Raw genomic sequence first — 8,736 nt, forward strand, 5'->3', positions numbered from 1 at the left:
CCCCGGTCCGGGAGGATCCCACGTGCCGCGGAGCGGCTGGGCCCGTGGGCCGTGGCCGCTGGGCCGGCGTGTCCGGAGCCTGTGCTCCGCGACGGGAGAGGCCACGGCGGTGAGAGGCCCAAAAAAAAAAGTACAGGAAGTGAATACAACTGGTCAAAATTATATTTCAGTGTTGCTTTAACCTGCATTTCCCTCACCAGACACATGGTTATTTAAAATTTTATTTATTTAATGAATAATAAGGTTGGATGAAGCTAGGACAGAAAGCAGAAAGGTGAAAAAACCAGGAGAAAACCAGGTGAAAAAACCGGGAGAGGCTGCAGCGGTGAGAGGCCCGCGTACCGCAAAAAAAAAAAAACCGTTTGGAGGCTGCTGCAATATTTTACAAGAGAAAAATACCCTGGCTTTAGATAAGATAGTGGAGTGATAATGAAGGGCACAGATTGGAGAGATAGTTAAAGTTTTAAAAAGACAAGACTTAGCGATTGCATAAGATTGTGGAGAGGGAGGAAATGAGGATAATGGACAACCAGGTAGGTGACTGAGATAGAAAATGCTGGAGGGGAAGGAGCAGGTTTGGAGGAAAAGTAAAGAATTCATAAAGAATTCAGTTAGGAAGACTTAAGGTGCCTGTGAGACGTGTGGGTGAAAATGTCTCCTGGGCTGTTGGCTACACAGACCTAGAGCTTAGGACAGAGATCGTGGCTAGAGCCGTGCATTTATAAGCCACCAGCATTTTGAAGCTATTGACATGTGTGTCTTTTCTATATAGAGTATTCAGGGTACAAAACAAACAAGACCTGGGACCAAACCCTGAGGAACAGCGTAAGTGGATGGTCAGAGAAAGAGTCTTTCAAATGTGACTGAGAAGAAGCTGAGAGAGTAACAGGGAAGAATCAGAGGATGTTTTTTAAGGACAGAATGATCAATGTCATTGAGCCGACAGATTCCAGATTTTAGTACCTCCCAAATCTGCCTCAGCTTTCAGACTGTGGCCAAGCTCTTCCTGGACAGCCCACAGCAAACGATGGAGCTTAATAAGAACATTGAGTAAGTAAGGACACTTCTGTCCAGCCCAGGGCTCCTTTAAGGAGCAATTTTTGCCCCAGGACTTCTTGTTGGATTGACCAAGAATTTTTCAGATTTGCATCACTATCTGAAGGCCTTCTATGCTCAAATCCTGCTTCCTCCCTTTCATATTTCACAGGTGCTATTCCCAAAGAAACCTCTTGGACTGTTCACTCTGTCCACTTCTGACACAGTGATCTTGCAGGAGAAGTTTCTGTGGAATTAGAGGAAGTTGAGGAATAAGTGCCCAGTAAAGTTTGAGACTCAGTGGTGAAGAGGAAGAGCAAGGGAAGAAACGAGTGGGACTCGAGTCACTGGGGACTTCACTTTAATAATAGACAGGCATGGGGACTTCCCTGGAGGTCCAGTGGTTAGAACTCTGAGCTTCCACTGCAGGGGGCCCAGGTTTGATCCCTGGTTGGGGAACTAAGAGCCTGCATGCTGTGTGGTGTGATAAAAAAAAAAAAAAAACAAAGAAAGAAAAAAGAATTGACAGTCATGAAATATTTCAATCTGGTAACTTGAGTGAGTGGAAGGGGTGATATCCCAAGATCCCTGAGAAAAATGAAAGGATGGAATCCTGAGCTTAATAGCCAGAGGAATTCAGCTGAGACAAAAGGAGAAATCACTCTCCCACTGTGAGAGGAGGGAAGGAAGAAAGGACTGCATATAAGTGTGCAGATATAGTAACAAGTGAGACCATGTGCTGAGAGGGAAGGAAGAGGTGAGAGAGTGTGTTCAAGGACAGTAGAGATGGTTTGATGTTAACTTCAGTGAAGGATGGTTAATGGTAAAACACTGGAAGCATTCCAGTTTAAGCCAGGATTAGATAGAGATATTCACTATTACCACTTGTATCAGTAAGGTTCCCAGCCGGAGACAGATGACACAATCAAGTCGGGGTACCGAGAGGAGAGGGGCTATTGATGAAGTTTTGGCAGCATATAAGGGAAACTGGAAGATCTAGTGCAACACCACAGGATGAGTAACCCAGGACACTGTTACCACTCCCAGGACCGAAGTAGGAAAAAGAGGAAAGTTACTGGAACTCAGTAACTTAGAAACTTAGAAAGCTGAGTGGAGAGGCTGGCTTTTAGGAACAGGGACTTTTGATAGAATGAGAGACACCTCCATTCATAGGGACCCACAAGTGGGGAGCTGGGAGAATAAATACTTAGACCTCACAATCCCTAATCCTTCCCTTTTCTTTGTTGGCCAAACCCAACCAAAAGCCAGAGAGCAAAGGAACAGAGTAGGGTGGGGAAGAATGAATTTGGAGGATTATAATATGCCTTACCACATGTAAAAATGTACCATAGAGCTACCAAAAAAGAAAAACAGTGCATTATTGGCTCAGAAATAGGTTATAGAAAAAGCTGGTGAGTCTAAAAATAGGACCAAGTTAATATATGGCATTCATCATATGGTAAAGGTGTATTCAAATAATATTTTTGAACAGTTGGCTAGTGATTTAGAAAAGATAAGTTAAGTCCCTACTTTTAGATACCTGTAAACTTTTTTTTTTTTTTTTTTTTTTTTACTGTACGCGGGCCTCTCGCTGTTGTGGCCTCTCCCGTTGCGGAGCACAGGCTCCGGACGCGCAGGCTCAGCAGCCATGGCTCACGGGCCCAGCCGCTCCGCGGCACGTGGGATCCTCCCGGACCGGGGCACGAACCCATGTCCCCTACATCGGCAGGCGGACTCCCAACCACTGCGCCACCAGGGAAGCCCTAGATACCTGTAAACTTTAAGATAAATCAACGATTTAAATGTAAAAGAACTTGAAGGGAATCTAAGTGTATATATTTATATTTTGTTGTTTGGAAATTATCACAGGAACTGGAAACTACATTATAATTTAAAACATCTTTAGGGCAAAGAATACCATAAACGAGCTAAAAGATTCATTAAAAATTAGGAAAAATTCGGGGCTTCCCCGGTGGCGCAGTGGTTGAGAGTCCACCTGCCGATGCAGGGAACACGGGTTCGTGCCCCGGTCCGGGAAGATCCCACATGCCGCGGAGCGGCTAGGCCTGTGAGCCATGGCTGCTGAGCCTGCGCGTCCGGAGCCTGTGCTCCGCAACGGGAGGAGCCACAGCAGTGAGAGGCCCGCGTACCGAAAAAAAAAAACAAAAAACTTTCTGGCTTTATTAATAATCAAAGACATGAACTAAAAGCAACTGTGAAAGGGACTTCCCTGGCGGTCCAGTGGTTAACACTCGGCGCTTCCACTGCAGGTAGCGCAAGCTCTATCCCTGGTTGGGGAACTAGGATCCCTCATTCTGTGTGGCCAAAAAATTAAAAAAAAAAAAAAATCTACTAAAAAAATACCAAACACAACTGTGAAATATAATTTCCACATCTATAAAGTTGTGAAAGATTGAAATGACCCATTATTGTAGGAAGTGAAGGAAAACAGACCCTCTAATTTACTGTGGGTATATAAATCAATACAACTTTTCTACAAGGCAATTTGAGACACTGTATCAAAATATAAAATGTATACAGCTTTTGACCCACCAATCTCAATTCTAGAATTTATTGTAAGGAGTAATTGCACAAATGCAAAATGTTGCATCTGTTAGGATGTCCATTTCTTGTTTTTTTTTTTTTAATTTTAGCCCCCTCCCAATCCATTAATATGGGACTAGACAGAAAAATTAAGATACAATCCTATGGTGGAATACTCTGTGGCCATTAAAATTAATATATGTTTCTACATTAATTCATGTGAAAATATATGCACAAGATCTATCAGTGAAAAAGATAGCATGTATAGAATAATCCTATTGATTTAAAATTGATTACTAAGCATAGTAATCTGGAATCATAGTATCTGGAAAGATAGTCACAAAATTGTTAGCAGCATTTATCATTTTTTGGGTATTTTGGGTACTTTTATTCTTATTTGGCTTTTTCTGTGCTGTATGAATTTTTAATTTTTATTTGAATTAATTTTATTTTGTTTTTGAATTTTTAAAGTGAATATGTGTAATTTTACAATATATATATATTTTGTAGATACTTGTAAGTATAGTAATTACTTAAAGTACAGCTTTGTTAAACCATATTATAAAGGAAGAAATGAAATAGTTTATGTGAAGGTTAGAAGCGATTGTTATATAGAGAATTACAGGATTTCAGCAAATCCTTGACAGTGCAGGTGAAACTGGAACTCATGCATTTATGTCCCCGACATTAGTGATGATCTCCAATAGAGCTCAGTGGTTCTATAGTTTGTCTTCTAAACGCTCTCCTTTGAATATCAAGAGCCAATCTCATGAACTCAGATTATAGAGTTTTACCAACACGCATAGTGTAAGGAGCATGCAGAACATGATGGATAGGAAAGAACTTTCAGACAGGAAGAGGAAAGAGAAAGTTTTACGTGATAAGAGAAAACGAGACAGATTAGCAGGGCTGCAACCTGAGAGAAGATAAGCATAATTGAATCCTGGAATAGGAATTTGATGAGCCATCATTCTCGGCCTTGGGCAAAGGAGGGTGTAGCAAGATGATAGTTAAACCCAGATAGCTTGAGGGAGAATTTGAGAACATCCAGGCTTGTAATCAGCCTCATGGCTTTATCTATCATAGCTCTGGAATGATTAATTAACAAGGCCACTGGGAGGATTCTAGAGCAATGTGCCTGAGATACAGTATTATTCAAAGCCTATGACCTTCATATGCTACTTTTTTTTTTTTTTTTTGGCTGCACCATGAGGCACACAGGATCTTAGTTCCCCAACCAGGGATGGAACCCGCAAATGGAGTCTTAACCACTGGACCACCAGGGAAGTCCTATATGCTACTAAATGGTAGAAAGCAGAGATGCTGCAAGGACTGTAAACATTCTACACCCAAATTCGAATGTGGGCATGTGTTAGGGGGAGTTTACCACACCACCAAGCAAAAAATCCTTGGACCACAGCTGCATGTCCTACAATTCAGCTCCATTCTGACACTATCTACCTGGAGACAGTGTCAGATTCCACAGGTTAAGGGTTCATTTCTACAAGACTGTCCCTCACACCAACTCTCTGCCCAGCTTTAGATGCCAGTCCCAAGTGCAGACTGTCATCTGTACTTCTGACTATAAATCAGAGGTTCCCATGACCGCCCCCGCCCCCGCCTCGTGTTCAATTAATTTGCTAGAGCAGCACATGAAACTCGGAGAAGCATTTTACTTACTAGATTACTGGTTTATTATAAAATGATGTAATTTAAGAATAACCAGATGGAAGAAATGCATAGGGAAAGTTATGGGGAAATGGCTCGGAGAGTCCATGCCCTCTCTGAGGTCACTAAGCTTCGCAAATCACCTGTTCACCAACCCAGAAGGTTTTTAAACCCTGTCCTTTGGGGCTTTAGTGGATGCTTCATTACACAGGCATGATTGATTCAATCATTAGTCACTGGTGATTGATTCAACTTCCAGTCTCCAGGGAAAGGCCAGGGGGGGTGGGACTGAGAATTCCAACCCTCTACTCACAAGGTTGGTTCCCTGGCAACCAGCCCCACCCTTCAGTGCTTTCCCTAAGTCACCTCATTAACATAACAAGACACACCTGTATCTGCTCTCGTCAGAGGAAATGCCAAGGGTTTTAGGAGCTCTGTGCCAGAAACAGGACAAAGAACAAATACATATTTCTTATTATAAATCACAATATCACAGACTGAAAGATCAAAGTGGCTTGGGCTGGGAAAAGAAAGCTGTAGTTGGTGAAGAACTTACACCTGGAGGATTGTCCCCGCGATGGGCACAGTAGCCATCATTAGTAGTTACCACGCAGGACCAGACAGTTCTCAGCAGATGCCAGGGCTGACGACTGAGGACACACTACACTGGAGGTAGGAGAAGACCCAGAGCAACCCAGTCCAATGGAACTATAATGCAAGCTACACATACAATTTACAGTTTTCGAGCAGCCACATTAAAAAAATTGAAAATAGGTGAAATTAATTTGAATAGTTAACATTTATTTAACCCAATATAAGCCAAAATATTTTCATTTTAACTTGAAATCAATATAAAATATTAAGGAGATAGTTTATGTATATACTTTTGGGTACTACACCTTGGAAAGCCAGTATGTATTTTACATTTACTGCACAGCTCCATGTGGTCCATCCACATTTCCAGTGCTCAGTAGCCACCCATGGCTAGTGACTATTGTGTTGGATGGCGCAGATCAAGAGAACAGGAGGTAGACCAAAGGCCCTTCTTCCCGCCATCATTAATACATAGAAGCTTCCTTCTCTACTCAGCAACAATCTTGGCAAGGAAGAGGGGGGAGAGGAGACCCCTCTGGCTGTAAGGAATGTCTTTGATAGGAAGTTAAAATTATGGATTGATTAAGAGATTTTTAACTGGAGGTAACAGTTAATTTTTTTTTTTTTATAAACAAGAGAATTTTATTTCTCACAGTTCTAGAGGATGAGAAGTCCATTATTAAGGCCCTGACAAATCCAGTGTCTGGTGTGAGCCTACTGCCTGGTTCATAAATGGCCATCTCTTTGCTGTGTCCTCACATGGTGAAAGGAGCAGGGAGCTCTCTGGGGTCTCTTTTTTATTTTTATTTTTTAATTGGGGTATAGTTGTTTTACAATGTTGTGTTAGTTTCTACTGTACAGTGAAGTATACACTGTACAGTGAAGCAGGCTCTTCTTAGTTCTCTATTTTATACATATTAGTGTATATATGTCAATCCCAATCTCCCAATTCATCCCAACCGCGCCCCCCCCCGTTTCCCCGCTTGGTGTCCATACATTTGTTCTCTCCATCTGTGTCTCTATTTCTGCCCTGCAAACCAGTTCATCTGTACCATTTTTCTAGATTCCACATATATGCTTTAATATATGATATTTGTTTTTCTCTTTCTGACTTACTTCACTCTGTATGACCCTCTCAAGGTCCATCCACATCTCTACAAATGACCCAATTTCGTTCCTTTTTATGGCCGAGTAATATTCCATTGTCCTTTGACAGACGTGGTAACAGAAACCTGCATGGATGAAGGCCAGATTGCAGCTGTGTGCCGTGAGTGCCTGCAGGCTTTGGAGTTTCTGCATTTGAACCAAGTTATTCATAGAGACATCAAGAGCGACAACATCCTGTTGGGAATGGATGGCTCTGTCAAGCTAACTGATTTTGGATTCTGTGCCCAGATCACCCCAGAGCAGAGCAAACGGAGCACCATGGTGGGAACACCGTACTGGATGGCACCAGAGGTTGTGACACGGAAGGCCTATGGACCTAAGGTTGACATTGGTCCCTGGGCATCATGGCCATCGAAATGATTGAAGGGGAGCCCCCATACCTCAGTGAAAGTCCTCTGAGAGCCTTGTACCTCATCGCCACCAATGGGACCCCGGAGCTTCAGAACCCAGAGAAGCTGTCAGCTATCTTCCGAGACTTTCTGCACCGCTATCTTGAAATGGATGTGGAGAAGAGAGGTTCAGCTAAAGAGATGCCGCAGCATCAGTTCCTGAAGATTGCCAAGCCCCTCTCCAGCCTCACTCCACTGATTGCTGCACTAAAGGAGGCAACCAAGAACAATCACTAAAATCACATTCACCCCAGCCTCTTTGTGCCAAGGCTTCTGTGAAATAAATACTCATTTTGAAAAAAAAAGGATGTGGTATATGTACCACATCTTCTTTATCCATTCTTCTGTTGATGGACATTTAGGTTGCTTCCATAACCTGGCTGTTGTAAATAGTGCTGCAGTGAACATTGGAGTGCATGTGCCTTTTTGAATTATGGTTTTCTAATTTTATCTAGAGACTTAAGTTTTTCTTCAATTATCAGTGACAGTGGGGACTCAAGGACAAGATGAGATTATTTGAAATAAAGAAATGTATAATCTGCTGTACATCTAAGTAGTATTGGGTACATTTCAACCCATATTACAAAAGTTTGGAGAATCCTTTTTACTGTCTGGGAACCTAGACCTTGCTAAGCATATTGAAAAAGTAAGTCACTATTCATCTCACTGGATTTAGGCATGGTACTACAGCAAGTAAGACAGTATTGCTTGAACCCTCCAGATGCTTGTAACCTAAAGCCAAAACTACATAACACTGGTCATTACAAGCAAGTCATGATCTTTGGGAATGGGGTTCCTTGCGGGACATAAGTTTCATAACTAATATGATTTCAAACAGCACTAATGCAATGCTTTAGAAAAGCTCTTCTCTAAGCTGTTTTTACTACGGTGTTGTACCCACCAGGCTGGCTCTCTCTTCTCTGCCTTTACTTTCCGTATTCCCTGTCTCAAATACCTCTACCCTCTGCTCTGATACCTGATTCTATCCACACTTCACAAACCAATGTATGTTCTCTCCTTGCCATGAATCATGCTGGGACTTGTTCAATTTAAATAAAATTTATTGTGTGGTTCACATTAAGTGGCTTAGCTCTTAATTATATATGCTTTTGTATTATTTTCTAGTTGTTTTCTTTGTGAATTTCTCATCTCACCATTGAATTCTTGATCTACTATGGGAAGAAACTTTTCTTTCTTTTATATATCTGATGCATTCAAAAAGTGCTGTGCTTGAGATTAATCCTCAAAATATACTTGTTGCTTGAATTGAATCAACTAAATAGTCTACGATGATTCAATTTGAAAATTAAAGTAGCCAAATGTAGTCATACTCTCTTAG

General features: G+C 41.8%; 1 pseudogene; it reads left to right on the forward strand.

Moving 5' to 3' along the window:
• Positions 1-7,634, forward strand: part of LOC103087291 (serine/threonine-protein kinase PAK 1 pseudogene) — a 23,645-nt pseudogene extending 16,011 nt beyond the window's left edge.
• The last annotated feature ends 1,102 nt before the right edge of the window (positions 7,635-8,736 follow it).

The sequence above is a fragment of the Lipotes vexillifer genome, unplaced genomic scaffold, assembly GCF_000442215.2.
Source record: "Lipotes vexillifer unplaced genomic scaffold, Lipotes_vexillifer_v1.1 scaffold208, whole genome shotgun sequence".
Taxonomy (NCBI): domain Eukaryota; kingdom Metazoa; phylum Chordata; class Mammalia; order Artiodactyla; family Lipotidae; genus Lipotes; species Lipotes vexillifer.